General features: G+C 44.0%; 1 long non-coding RNA gene across 2 annotated transcripts in view; it reads right to left on the bottom strand.

The window, feature by feature from the left end:
• LOC106824542 (uncharacterized) overlaps nt 1–14,000 on the bottom strand; it is a 107,694-nt gene that overhangs the window by 21,413 nt on the left and 72,281 nt on the right. Inside the window, exons 4-5 of one of the 2 annotated variants that reach the window (XR_011498779.1) lie at nt 8,375–8,475; nt 3,903–5,240 (exon numbers count right to left, since the gene is read on the bottom strand). The exons of the other annotated variant lie outside the window; for it this stretch is intronic. This is a non-coding gene — a long non-coding RNA (uncharacterized lncRNA). Of the gene's footprint in view, nt 1–3,902; nt 5,241–8,374; nt 8,476–14,000 lie in introns of those variants that run through there. 2 annotated transcript variants of the gene reach the window in all.

Genomic DNA, 14,000 nt, shown 5'->3' with positions numbered 1-14,000 from the left:
TTTATTCCTAGTTGACTGAGTGTTTTTATCATGAAAAGGTGTTGAATTTTGTCAAATACTGTTTATCCATCAATAGAGATGATCGTGTGGGCATTTTCCCTTCATTCTGTTACGTGTTGTATAACATTGACTTTCATATGTTGAACCATCCTTGAATTCTAGGGATAAATTGCATTTGGTCGTGGTGTATAATTCTTTAAATATGCTGCTGAATTCAGTTTGCTAGAATTTCATAATGCTGTTTTAAAACTTGCCTTTTTATTCATCAGTATATCATTTTCCCACATCATTGAATACTCTATTACTTTGTCTTTTTCAAATCATTTGTAGCTACAAAATCCTGTCTTTTTTCCTAATAAAATCTTATGCAGACTCACAATATTTAAAGCACAGAACTATGGAGCTCATCTGAGTAAAGTAGGTTTATGGGGCCCAGAGCCCTGTGTATGTGTTCTCCAGTTCTTCTACCTCTGTCCCCTCTCCCATCAGTTACCATCTAAAGGGACCCCAAAGAAAGCAGTTTGAAAGCCTTCATTATGACTTTTCATCACTGCATAGTATTCTGTCATATGAAGATTCCATAATTTCATGAACCAATCTATTATTTTTACACATATGTATTTCTGCCAATTTGTCAAGATTGTAAAAAAAAAAGTAAAACTATTTGTAGTTAAGTCATTGGCCACATCCATAATTATTTATCTTTAAGGTAAATTCCACCGGAAAAGAAATATTGGGACAAATGTCAAAAGCTTTCAAGATTTTTAAGGATGTTGATATTTATTCTCATATTGCCCAGGAACAACGTGACAATTTATCCTCCACATAGCAGTGTTAAATTTGTGTATATAAAATAATATCTCTAAAGGTTCATCTGACAATATGTGTCTTGAAACTTAGTATTGTTTTCTGGCCTTTAATTGATACACAGAGCAGGAATTGAGGTAACTAGGACCTGAAATTAATAAGTTCCAACATCCATCACCAGGTCAAAGTGTTTCTTAATCTAGGGATCAATGAACGGCTGAAATTTTATGCAAAGTTTGGAATATGTGAATGTTTGCTTTTGTTTATGGAGAGAGTCTGCAGTTTTCCTCAAATCCAAGGACTGCAGTCTCCCTTCCAGCTTTTCTTTTTAAATAGCAACAACAACAAGTTAAACTAGAGACCACCAGAAAAATGTCTCACTGTCAGCCAGGATTGCTTTGTCTCTGCCTTCTCCATAGAGGACTTTTAGAACAACTTGGATTATATGTTATAAAACACACTGCGGGCCCCGGGACCAAAACATCAGTACCCATCAAATCTTAGTGTTTGTATACTCTCCAGGAATGTGTTGCATAAAATCATATAATGGGAAGAGATGGAGAAAATCTGAGAGATTGTCTAGTCCAAACCCCTCATTTTACACAGGAAGGTAAGAAGGCCCAGGTGTGAAGCAGCTGCTCAGGATTATGCAACTGACAGCTGAGGGAACATAGACACAGATCTTGGAGATCCAAATGCTTATGGAAGACTGCCTTCTGGCCATCTGGCTACTGAACTCTCAGGTTTACCTTGATTTCATTATTTATCAATGAAAACCCTTAAAGTATTTAAATTACTTTTCCTGCCTAAATCCAGGGAAAATGAATCTTTTTCTGCTAATGGAGGATCTTGCAGGGTCGAGGGGGTCATTACGCTAAACACTCATTCTGATGTCCTATAGGAGTGTCCGCATCTTGCCTGCTTCCTCTCAGGAGGGGTCCTTGGAGACCAACCTGAGATCTTGCATAGACACCCCAGTCTCTGACAGTCAGCACAGCCAGCTTCCCAAGTCCCGTCCCAGCCTTCCCCAGTCTGTTCTGACATTTGCTTCAGAACTTGCTCCGCATTGTCTGTGGTCTGGGAGCACTGGAATACTGTAGACCTCAGAGTATTTCCTGGTTCACAGCCTGATGAAAATTTAGCTTTTTTCCCTTTTGTGTTACAACAGTCTTTTTTTTTTTTAATTTACCATTTAACCTTTTTTTTTTAAAGGTTGTCACCTTAGCTGACATTTGTTGCCAATCATCTTCTTTTTTTCCTTCTTCTTCTTCTCTCCGAAGCCCCCCAGTCCATAGTTGTATACTATAGTTGTAGGTCCTTCTGGTTGTGCTATGTGGGAAGCCACCTCAGCATGGCTTGATGAGCAGTGCTATGTCCTCGCCCAGGATCCGAACCTGTGAACCCTCGGCCGTCGAAGGGGAGGGTGCACGAACTTAACCACTCGGCTGCAGGGCCGGTGCCTACAGCAGACTTTTGTTGCTCTTAGTTTCTCACACAGGGGAAAAAACCCAACAGGCTGTCTGCTGCCTCTTCCTCAAACTCTGCAGCGGAACTGCCAACCCCCTGGGCTCTGAGGGATCCTTAGAGTCTTGACCCTAGGATGCTTCACGGAAGTTGTAAAAGCAAGTTTATAGAGGCGGAAAGTGCATGCATATATGTATGTACGTATGTATAGAGAGAGAAAAAAGAGAGAGAGGGAGGGAATATTTTCAGCCTCCCAGAACGCTTCCTCTTGCCGCTTCCCAAACAAAGTTCTTGTCCAGGAGTTATTACTTGGAGCTCTGTCCCCAGAGATTAGTTCTGCCTGTTCTAAGCGTATTTGAATGGAACCACACAGTGTGTGCTCTTCTGCGTCTGGCTTCTTTTGTTTCAGTATTACGTCTATCAGCTTCATCCATGGAGTCTACAATCTACCACTTTCCCCCAGGAGTCAAAATTGCAAAAACTCCAAGTAATTAAAAGTGCGATGTTTGGAGATCTAGATAATCGATATTTATATTTATGTCATTTGGTCCTAAATAGGCACCATTGCTTTAAGGATGTGAGCAGAAAACTCGCAAACATAGAAATACAACTAATTGGCAGGCATATAAGAAAATGTTCAATCTCACTCGTCTGGAAATACAAGTTAAAAGAAAATACCATGTTTACTTTTCAGATAATTAAAATTATTTTTTAAGTGATAGTATTCGATGCTAGCAAGAGTTCAGTAAAATGGCAATACTCTTTCTGAGACTATAAATTAGTACCACTCATAGGGAATAAAATTCAAGAGCCTCTTAAAATCCTCATTTCCCTTTAACGTTTCCCTATAGCGACTCTAACATAAGAAAATAATCTTAAATATGAAAAAGGGCTTTTGAACGAAAATGCTCATCCAGCATCATAAATAACACGAAAAGGAAGAAGCAATCAAATACCCAGCACTTGAGGAAAGGTTATCAAAATTGTGACAGCTTCGCTTCATAGAATACGGTATTGTCTTAAAGGACTGGCAGTCAGCACATCCAGTTAGCTGCAGGACAAAGATAGAGAAGGTGGGAGGTTAGTGACTCTCCTTTATAGCTTGCTTGGACAGGTTTAGCTGTTTTGTTTTACATACAACACTACAAAGCTGAAAGCTCTTAAATCCAGGGACTTATCAAACAATGGATTGATTAAATTATTTTTAATTAATTAAGAAATGAAAGGCATGGGGCTGGCCCCGTGGCACAGCAGCTGAGTGCACATGTTCCGCTTTGGTGGCCTAGGGTTTGCTGGTTTGAATCCCGGTGTGGACATGGCACTGCTTGGCACGCGGTGCTGTGGTAGGCATCCCACATATAAAGTATAGGAAGATGGGCATGGATGTTAGCTCAGGGCCAGTCTTCCTCAGCAAAAAGAGGAAGATTGGCAGCAGTTAGCTCAGGGCTAATCTTCCTCAAAAAAAAAGAAAAAGAAATGAAAGGCATGTGTTGTGGTCAGAGAATACACTGTAAATTTATCGCAGTTTCTAGCACATTTACTGGCGAATCAGTAGGTGATCATGATTATTATCAATAGTAATGACTGATATTTTTTGAGTGTTGCCTATATGCCAGGGGCTTTACTAAGTGCTTTATACCATCTTATTTTATTCTCATTTTACACATTTTGCAAGGCCTGCGCATACACGGTGTTGCAATTTGTTTTTCTCCTGCGCATTGTGTGCCAGGCGGGTTCGATGCCCTGCGGGATGGTGGCCTCTGAATTACAGTCCGAGGATCCCAGCAGCCAGGTCCCGGTTTTTAACGTGCTTCTGCGAATTAGAGTGAAGGACTGCGCGGGTGAAAAGGGGGAGCTGGGTTTGCAGAGTCAACGCCCGGCTCACCCACCCTGGGCAGGATCCCAGGCCCCGAGGAAAGAGGCGTGTGAGGCCCTCACCGAGGCTCAGCGCGTCGGTGCTGCTCTCTCAGCCTCCCCCTGGAGGCGGCCGGGCGCCCGCACATCGCCCACTGCAGGTGCGGGCGGAGTTCCCAAGCGCAGGGGCCGGGGAGGCGCCACCGGGAGGCAGGTCTACCTGCTGGCTGCAGTCAGCTCAGGAAAAGAGCGATCCCTGGGAAGCCAAGGCTTCCACTGGATTGGCCTTTTACAAGGGCTTTTTCCCCGCCCGGAACTGCGGCTTAGAGACCTATAGATGCGCCCCAGGTCTGCACCCCTCCGAGCCAAACCGGGACAAAGGAGAATTCTGTCTTCTCAGTTATCCTTCTTCGGAAAAACCCTGGCCGGGCTTTCTGCTCTGCTCTCCAGGGTGTGGTGTGGGAGATCGCTCAACCGAGTCCGCCGCTGCACGGCCCCGCTCAGCAGCCCTGGGGAGAAACCGGGAATCGGAGCCCTTTCTCTTTCATTCCTTCTCGTTTCTTTCACTTTTTTAAATTTGAATTTTATTTTTATTAAAAAAATGACATAGTTTAAAAACTGAAGACGGCTGGCATTTGAAAGAAAAGCCAGAGTCGGGCTGCGTTCCTCTGCACTGCTAATTCCCCTTCTTTGAAGTCGTTTTTTCTGCTGTTTACTCTGTATTTCTAAAATACAAGCCTACCTGGCTGTTTCTTGATTTTTCCGTTTTAGACATTGACTTTCCCCTCCCTAGTACGGAGGATGAAGGTCTCCAGGTCTTACTCTGCTCTCCCTTCCACACACTTCCCCCCCTCCCGCTCACAAATTTATTAAATCAACGTTTAGGGTTTCATTATTAGGACCTTCAATTTTATTCACAGCTGAGGCAAAGCCGTGCTCTCTTCGTTCACTTTGTTCTTGTGGGTTTCTGCCCTTTTTCACTTGTTGGCTCCATTTTAGCAGATTGGGGGGAGTAACCGATCTTCTGGGGTTCCCCAGAAGTCGCCTCTTCAGTCTCCAGTCGGCCCTCTCTCCTCCAGAGCCAGGACTTGTGCCCATTCTTCAGAGTTTGCGAGCTGATAAAAGAAAAACTTAAGTCATTTCCTTTCCCAAGGGTACTTGCATAATTTTATTAGGAAACGCTGGATGACAAAAAACATTCAGGCTCCAAGAGAGAAGTTTGTAAAGCAGAATTTCGGGCTGCCAAGAGAGAAGTCTGGGGACCTGGACACTGGGGTGGCGTCCCTCACGTTCTATCTGTTCTGCGGATGTTTGAGGCCAGCAGGGGAATCCTCAAGCCACGAAGGGGTTAAGAGGCTGCCAGCAGAAGGCACCGGAGGGGGGTCAGGGGAGAAGACGAATGATCCCAGGCCTCTGAAGGAGGGCTAGTTCCTTCCATGACTTGCTAAATATAACTGTTAAGTAATCTGCAGTCCCGTGGGGTCATTCTCCTAGGAGGAGCTAGGCAGGGCAATAAGTGCTTGTTTGCAGTTCCAGGTCAAAGGTATCCTGGAGAAAGCACCACTGGCACATTCTTTTCCTGCAAGTCAGTTCCATGAGTTCAGTGTCATCATTGTTTTCGGGTTTCACACTGAGCAGTCTGAGTCGCAGGCCTGCCCTTGCCCGCCGGAGGATAAAGATCCGGCTGTCCTTGGGTAACATCGAAGGAGGGCCTGCATTCCGCTCAGTTCTTTATCTGAGGAACATTCCTGACTAAAGCAGGATAGATCCCAGAGGAGCGCTGATGGACAGGGGTCTTTGCTGACAGCACGCAGGGCTGGCCCCAGGCTCACGGCCCCACCAGGACTCGCTTCCCGGGGTGGGACTCCAGGACAAGGCTGTGCCCCTTGAAGGGGCATTCTGAGGACCCGGGCTGGGGTTGCGCTGCTGCTGGAACCCTCTGGTGTCCCGTGTCCTGTTTGTTTACAGGGCAGCCAGAGGCCTGGGTCGCTTGTGCAATTCAGTGAAGGAGCGGAACATGGACTCTGTCAACTGGAAACTTGTGTTCGCTGCTGAAAAATAACAACAGAAAGAAAATCCCTTGTGGACAGGGCAAAGAGAAAGGGAGAGCTGGGTCCAGGGACCGGTTATATTTCACAGGAAAGAAAAATCCCTTACCTACCTTTGGAGGGAGAGGTTTTTGTACCCTCAGGAGAGGTCTTAATAAAATCATATTCCCTTTGATGCAGGCACACTGGATCCGTTTATGAGAAAAGCAGACGTTTTTCCTGACCACGTGTGCTGTGGGAGAGGATTGCTTACACACACACCCACACACACACACACACTTGCGAGGAGGGCACTGGGCACCTTGCAAACACAGCGTGTGTGGCACTGACCTGGGCTATGATGCTTTACTCTTGGCACTGCGTTCATTTGCTTCCCCAAAGTTTTTCAGGCGCTTTCCTGAGGCCTCAAATCACCAGACACTGCTGAGTGTTCGGAAAGACCTGTCGCACTCTTTTTCCACATGAGTGGCCTTCCCAGAGAGGGGCCAGTGAATGTCCTTGAGGAGGGGGCGGCCACCCTAGAGGTTTCTTCTTTGACCGTCGCCTCCTCTCAGTCCCCCCCTCCCGCCCCAGGAGCGACATGAGGGCGGTGAGCTTTGCAGGAAGGTTGTGCTGATGAAGCAAATGGAGTCAGCAGAGCTCCTCAGCTCCCAACAGCAGAGCTTCTCAGACTCCAGCGTGCACACGAATTGCCTGAACATCTTGTTAAAAATGCAGACGCTGATACCAGTGGCCTGGGGTGGGGCCTGAAGCCGGTATTTCTAACCAGCTTCCAGGGGATGCCAGCACTCTGGTCCAGACAACACTCTTGAGTAGCGAGGCCCTGGGGGACCTTGTCATAGAAACACAGAGCCACCCAGGGCACACCTGAAGACTTTGTCCTCACCGCCCTAGGTTTCTAAGGCTCCTCGTGCTCTCCACAGACTTGGCTCTCCCAGCTGCCCAGGTCCTCCTGGTCTACGTCTCTGTCCTCGTACTGCTCAAGGGCTGGGTGACACCATGCACACTGCCTTCCTCTAGCTTCCCACTGAAAGCTTACTGAATCTGTGATAATAATATTAGCCACCTGCTCAACTCTGCAGCAGGCGCTATGCTAATTAGGTACTCCATGTCCATTAATCATTGCAAATGAGATGTATGCCCCTGATACCCCTGTTCTAGGAGAGGACACCCAGCCTCTGAGAAGTCAAATGACTTGCCAAAGGTCGCACAGCCAAAGGATAATGGAACTGGAGATCCTCATTACTGCACTGTGCTGCTGCCCCATTAGTGACACGATAGCAAATGCCAGGAGGGATCCGAAGAGTGGGACATCTTTGTGGACTCAGGGAGCAGCTCTGGGACCTGTACCTAGTTCCCCTGTAGGTAGGACTCCACTCTCACCAAATTGGAACCCCTGCATCTGGGTCACTGGAGCTGGGGCCACCCCAAAGCGCTGCCATGTGGGTTGGAAAATGAGCAGAGCAGGGTTATCGCACATCCATGCTGCAGGGAGAAGACAAAGGGGTGATAATCTTTAGAGTGTGAGGCTCTGGGAAAGAAGCCATAAATGGAAAGGGGGCTTATCTCAGAACATGGCCAGTTAACCTTTGTGTCCACTTTCAGCTCTTAGACCTGCTCAGACCTGGCATTCCTTTTTCCTTTTTTTTGGCCAGAAGACTAAATAAGAGAATCAGGGAAACATCTATTTGCTCTGGAATCCTTTACACTCATCTGTCTACTGCAGTGATGGAAAAGGGGTACATAGGTCCCCTATCTCCAAACACAGCAAAGGTCTGGTGGGCCCTTGTTATCTTGCATGCACACACACACACGCACACACTCACATATGCACACACATGCATGATTTGTGAAGCAAATAAAAGGGTCAAGGGTGGGAGGGGGGATAAGTACACATTTGTAAAAACAATCTTTTAAAAAGAATTTTAGGGGGCTGGCCCTGTGGCCTAGTGGTTAAGTTTGGCACACTATGCTTCAGCAACCCAGGTTTGCGGGTTTGGATCCCATGCATGGACCTACACCACTCATCAGCCATGCTGTGGCAGCAACCCACATACAAAACAGAGATGATTGGCACAGATGTTAGCTCACCAAAAAAAAAAGAAAGAAAGAAAAAGAACTTTAGGAGAATCTATCTTCCTATGTCTGCTTCCTTATCATTAATGTGACTCTGGAGCTGCCTCTGACTTTATTAAACTTACCATGGAAAATTATCAAGTGTGCTCATCTTTTTTCTGCATTCATGTTTCTGTAGAGCTCAGTCTGGGTGCTCCTCAGGGCACCCGGGGAAACCAGTCACCTCCTGGAAATAAACCATCCCATATCCTTAATCTTCAAATGCTTCTTTCATCACCTCCCTGTAATCAAAATCCGACTTTATCTGCAGGACGACACTTTCCTCCTCTCCTTGCACAGCATTCCACACACATACCTCCCACCCCACCTTCCCCATTCCAAATTGACACACTGTTAGGGGCCTCTCTTTATTCCTTGTTTCCCAGTTCCTTTTCCTGACGATTTTTTCCAACATCAGCTCTCAGTAACCTCTCTGGAAGTCTGCACCATTCTGTTTACACACATTTCCCAGTCCTTCTTCCTGCCTACCACTCTCCAGAATATTCTTCACATGTCCTGGTCTCTTGCTCCTCCTCATTCTAGAAACATTCATAGATGTTATTTTCTTAATTGTAAGTTCCTCAGCTTCTATAGGTCTTGAGACCTTTATCTCCACTGATTTTATGTCATCAAGACACAAGCAGAGGGTCCAGCCCTGTGGCCGAGTGGTTAAGTTTGCACGCTCCACTTTGGCAGCCCAGGGTTTCACTGGTTCAGATCCTGGGCACGGACATGGCACCACTCATCAAGCCATGCCAAGGCAGCATCCCACATGCCACAACTAGAAGGACCCACAATTGAAAAAATATATATATACAACTATGCACCGGGAGGCTTTGGGGAGAAAAAGGCAAAATAAAATCTTAAAAAAAAAAAAAGGACACAAGCAGAGCCCCATAAAGAACCGCTCTAGACCCACGCTATAGAGCCCTGAAATTCTGCTTTCAGCTCTGCTCAATCTCACCTTCCCTGGGTCCTACCGAACCAATGATCCGTTACTTCCCTTCTCACTGTTTTCTGAGTGTCTCCCTGGATTTACTTGCATCCTTACCCAGGCTAGAGACTTCCCACTTTCCAGCCATGCCATCCTGTGGGTGGGCCGATCGTGCCCTTGACTGTTTCTATGGGGTTCTCCCTCTAGCATTCTTGTTCTTTCATCCTTTTGTGTTCCTCTTTCACAAACTTCATGAGGTCCCTACTCTGGGTAACCTGCACCTGCCACCTTCTCTCCTCTGCTGGGAGGCCACCAACCAAGGATCCTGGTTGCTGGTTTTACATCTAGTTCTTATTATTCAACCTCAAAGAAGACTTCAGTGGACCTTGGCAGTTCTTTAGTCCCTTCTGACCCTTCTCACATCCCCCACAGAGACTGTCATAGCCTTTACTTCACTCCTTCAGTTCCCAGTCCATGTCTGTCCCCTGCTCCTCAGATATCCTTCTTGATTGAAAATACTATGGTTGTCTGAAGTAAGGAATTTCCTCATTTTATTTCCATCCCCTGTCAGCTTTCTCCTAATTATTTATTACTTCAGCTTGGCATACTGTAACAACCTCCTAACTGCACGACCCCATTCTCTCCTCCATTCCACTCCACTGTTGGATTTATTTTTCCAGAGACCACATTCCTCTCTTATTTAAAAATCTTCAGGTCTCCCCATTGCTGCTGAATGATTTGACCTGCCAGGCATGGCTGCCTTCCACACATATCCCATTTTGTCTGCTGCTAAACCTTTGCTCATGTTATTTTCTCTGTCTTGAGGGCCTTCTCTCCCTCGTTGCCACATGATCAAATCCTATCTTAGCTTTGAGGCAAGCTCAAAAGCTGTCCTTAAACCCTCCTACTGTAAGTGACTTCGTCCACCTTTGCTTTCTTACAGCTCTTGGATCCTCTGGCAGCATTCGCAGTTTTCCACCCTGCGCTATAGGTGACACACAAAACTGTAAGTTCTTTAAGGGAGAGGGCCCTGTTCCATACATCTCTATATGCCCCCTAGCAACAGCACAACAGATGACATACCATGCTGGACCATTCAGGATGGTTTTATCACAAATTACAGGAACATAGCTAACATAGGCAAAAAAGAGAATTTATTAGATAAACACACACAGCAGTGGGAAGTACGGTAGAACAGCTGAGTCTCAGGGACAAATGGAACTAGCGAGTGGAATTCAACAGGACACGTGCTCTCTGTCTCTGCTTCTCTCTATGTGTTGGATTCATTCTCCTGCCGCGGTCAAGATTCCTCCACATGGCACCGAGAACTCCCAAGACATACATACCAGGTTTCCACCTCCAAAGAGGGCTTGGATTCAAGTTTGGGTGTGAAAAAAAATCTTAGGGAAGTACACTGATTGGTCCAGCCTGGATCAGGTGTCTGCCCCTGGACTGATCAGCTGTGGCCAGGGGACTGATGACTTCATCTATTAGGAGCTCACTCCTGAGTTCTGAAGCCGCTTTTAGGAAAGAGTAATCTTCATGAACCAAGCAGGCACCCCAAGCATTATAACACATCTATATCCAATAAGTTTATAACAAATATGTGTTTGTTTGTTTCTGCCTTTATTATTTATTTATTTTTATTGTGGTAACATTGGTTTATAATATTATACAAGTTTCAGTTGTACATCATTATATTTCAGTTCCTATGTAGATTAAATCATGTTCACCGCCCAGAGACTAACTACAATCCATCACCTCACACGTGTGTCTAACCACCCCTTTCACCTACCTCTCTCCTCCCTACCCCTCTGGTAACCACCAATCTAATCTCTGTCTCTATCTGATTGTTTGTTGTTGTTTTTATCTTCTACTTATGAGTGAGATCATACGGTATTTGACTTTCTCCCTCTGACCTATTTCACTTAGCATAATACTCTCAAGGTCCATCCATGTTGTCGCAAGTGGCCAGATTTCGTTGTTTTTTATGGCTGAGTAGTATCCCATTATGTATATATACCATATCTTCTTTATCTATTCGTCCCTTGATGGGCACCTAGGTTGCTTCCAGGTCTTGGCTATTGTGAATAATGCTGCAATGAACATATGGGTTGCATATATCTTTATGCATTCATGTTTTTATGTTCTTTGGATAAGTACCCAGCAGTGGAATACCTGGACCATATGTAGTTCTATTCTTAATTTTTTGAGGAATCTCCATACTGTTTTCCATTGTGGCTGCACCAGTTTGCACTCCCACCAGCAGCATATGAGAGCTCCCTTCTCTCCACATCCTCTCCAACACTTGTTTCCTGTCTTGTTAAGTATAGCCATTCTGACGGGAATGAGGTGATATCTCATTGTAGTTTTGATTTGCATTTCCTTGATAGTTAATGATGTTGAACATCCTTTCATGTGTCTATTGCCCATCTGTATATCTTCTTCGGGAAATGTCTGTTCAGATCTTTTGCTCATTTTTTAATTGGGTTGTTAGTTTTTCTGTCATTGAGATGTATGTTGTTAATATTTATATCAACTCATATGAATTATGTAGTATTGCCATAAGAAGTCACTCACTGCTTAGGGTGGTTCTTTGTCATTTTAATCACATAACATACTCTTACCTATTCATTAAAGTAGCACTTTTAATAGTTACACTTGGTCAATCTAATTCCAATTAGAATACATACTTGAAGGTAATAAAATTGATTTTTTCTTAAAGGATCTTTAAAATAAAACTTTCTTCTAATCTAGATAGGCCTTACCTCCAACTAAAATGGGTTGATGAAGTTTCCATGTACATATATCTGGCCTCCAACAAAAAAATGGCATCAAGCCCAATTATAGCTTTTTGTTGTTATACAAATTTCTCTGTATTTTGACCAATTTTCTGTCTTCCACTTCCACCAACATTCTATACCTTGAATGCCAGAATTTGTGGATTTGCTATATTTGCCATCTTTGTTTCTTTTGCCCACATTGGTCATTATTTGTTATAAAAAATTATGAACATATTCCTTAAGACTGGCTTTTCTAGCATGGTCCCCTACGGCCAGGGCTGTGTGACTCAGATTGGAAAGTATGTCAAGGATGAGTTAGTTTCGCCACTTTGAGCTTTTTCACACTTTGAGCTTTTTAATATCCAGAGTAGTCATTTGACCCCTTTTATCAATGTCACCTCCACTGAAAGTCAATAATAACAGAATTCCAAGAACCTCACATCCTTGAGTCTTTGAGAGTTGAGGGGATGGCAAGAAAAATCTTTTGTTTCAACTGAACACTTATGGTTAAGGGAAGAAAAGAGCAAAGAGATGTAAGGATAGGAGAAAGTGAAGTTTTAGCACTTGACATAATCGCCAAACATCTATATGAAAAGGAGATTAATTTATCCAGATGACACATAGGTCAAATATCTAGACAAGGCACTGAATATTTTTTCCATAGATTTAGGTTGCCAGATTTAGCAAACAAAAATATAAGATTCCTGGTTAAATTTGAATCTGAGATAAACAGTGAAGATTTTTTTTTAGTATAAGTATGTCCCATGCAATACTTATGACATAGTTATACTAAAAAGTTATTTCTAGTTTACCTGAAATTCAAATTTAACCAGGCATCCTGTGTTTTATATGGTAATTCTATTTAGATTAGATATTTTGGCCTTGCATAAAAACAGTCCGAATTTTACTTTTAAGCCAATAAAGACTTTCTTAAAGATATATATCCATAGAAATGAAGCCCTTCCCATGGTTTACCTACCTTTCCACCATCTTTGAAATGGAAATTTAGACTGCTTGTCTCGATTCCAAACTTTCTTCCCTATGTCGCACACCCTTAGCATGCAGCACTAAAGCATGTAGTTTAATCAGTAGATAAATTGAGTTAATGCTCCATTCTGTTAGTATGCCTAGTATTAATTTGATTGCCTCTAACTTTGAATACATTGTAGTTCTTAGTCCAGTATCACAACCTTTAGTCCTCTTACATGCTCCTAAATAGTGGTGAGGCATCATCTATTCGAGGAACATTTGTCAAGTACGTATTTCATGTGATGCACGTTTCTAGAGTCTCAGAGGTGTACAAAGACATATGAAATTCATTCAACAACTCTTTATGAAAAGCCTATTGTGCCAGGCACTATTCAAGGTGCTAGGAGTGCAATAGAGTTCCCACCCTTGAGGTACTCACAGTTTATTGGGGAAGAACACATCAGATAGGGTGTAAAAGGAAGCGAGATCCCCAACCCCAAGGGATATGCTGCTCCCCTAACTACCAGGGTTTTTGTTTTGCTGAATGGAGCATACAAACTGAGGGCAAAGGCTGACTTTCTCAAGGTAAGAAAAAGAAGTTTTAAAGTTGGGTGGGAGAAAAGAAAGAAGAGAGAAAAGGCAATTGGTAGAGGTAGACTCTTCAGTGGGAAGAGAAAAGATGTCGGATGGAAAATGGATTAAGTTTTCTCCTTGGTGGTATGTATGGGATGTAACACCTCTTTCACAGACTCCAAAGAGTCCTCAATGAGATGTCAATTTTCTCATTAATGTATTGTGGTATTGGATGTGTTTTGGATGACACGACAAAGTGGTGAGAATGGCCTCAAAGTGAGTGTAAAGAAAGAGCCAAGGTCCACTATGGGAGGCCCACCCATCTGGGTTACATCTTGGGGATCCTCATCTTGTGTATTTGATATAAGTTAAAGAATCCAGCTGCATTTCAGGTTAAGTTATTGCTAAGAGGACAACCTCACCATCAATGCCAAACATTTGGATTTTTGTATA

This window comes from Equus asinus, chromosome 27, assembly GCF_041296235.1.
Source record: "Equus asinus isolate D_3611 breed Donkey chromosome 27, EquAss-T2T_v2, whole genome shotgun sequence".
Classification (NCBI taxonomy): Eukaryota; Metazoa; Chordata; class Mammalia; order Perissodactyla; family Equidae; genus Equus; species Equus asinus.
Note: the sequence above shows the minus strand (reverse complement) of the source record. Positions and strands in the feature narration are given on the sequence as shown.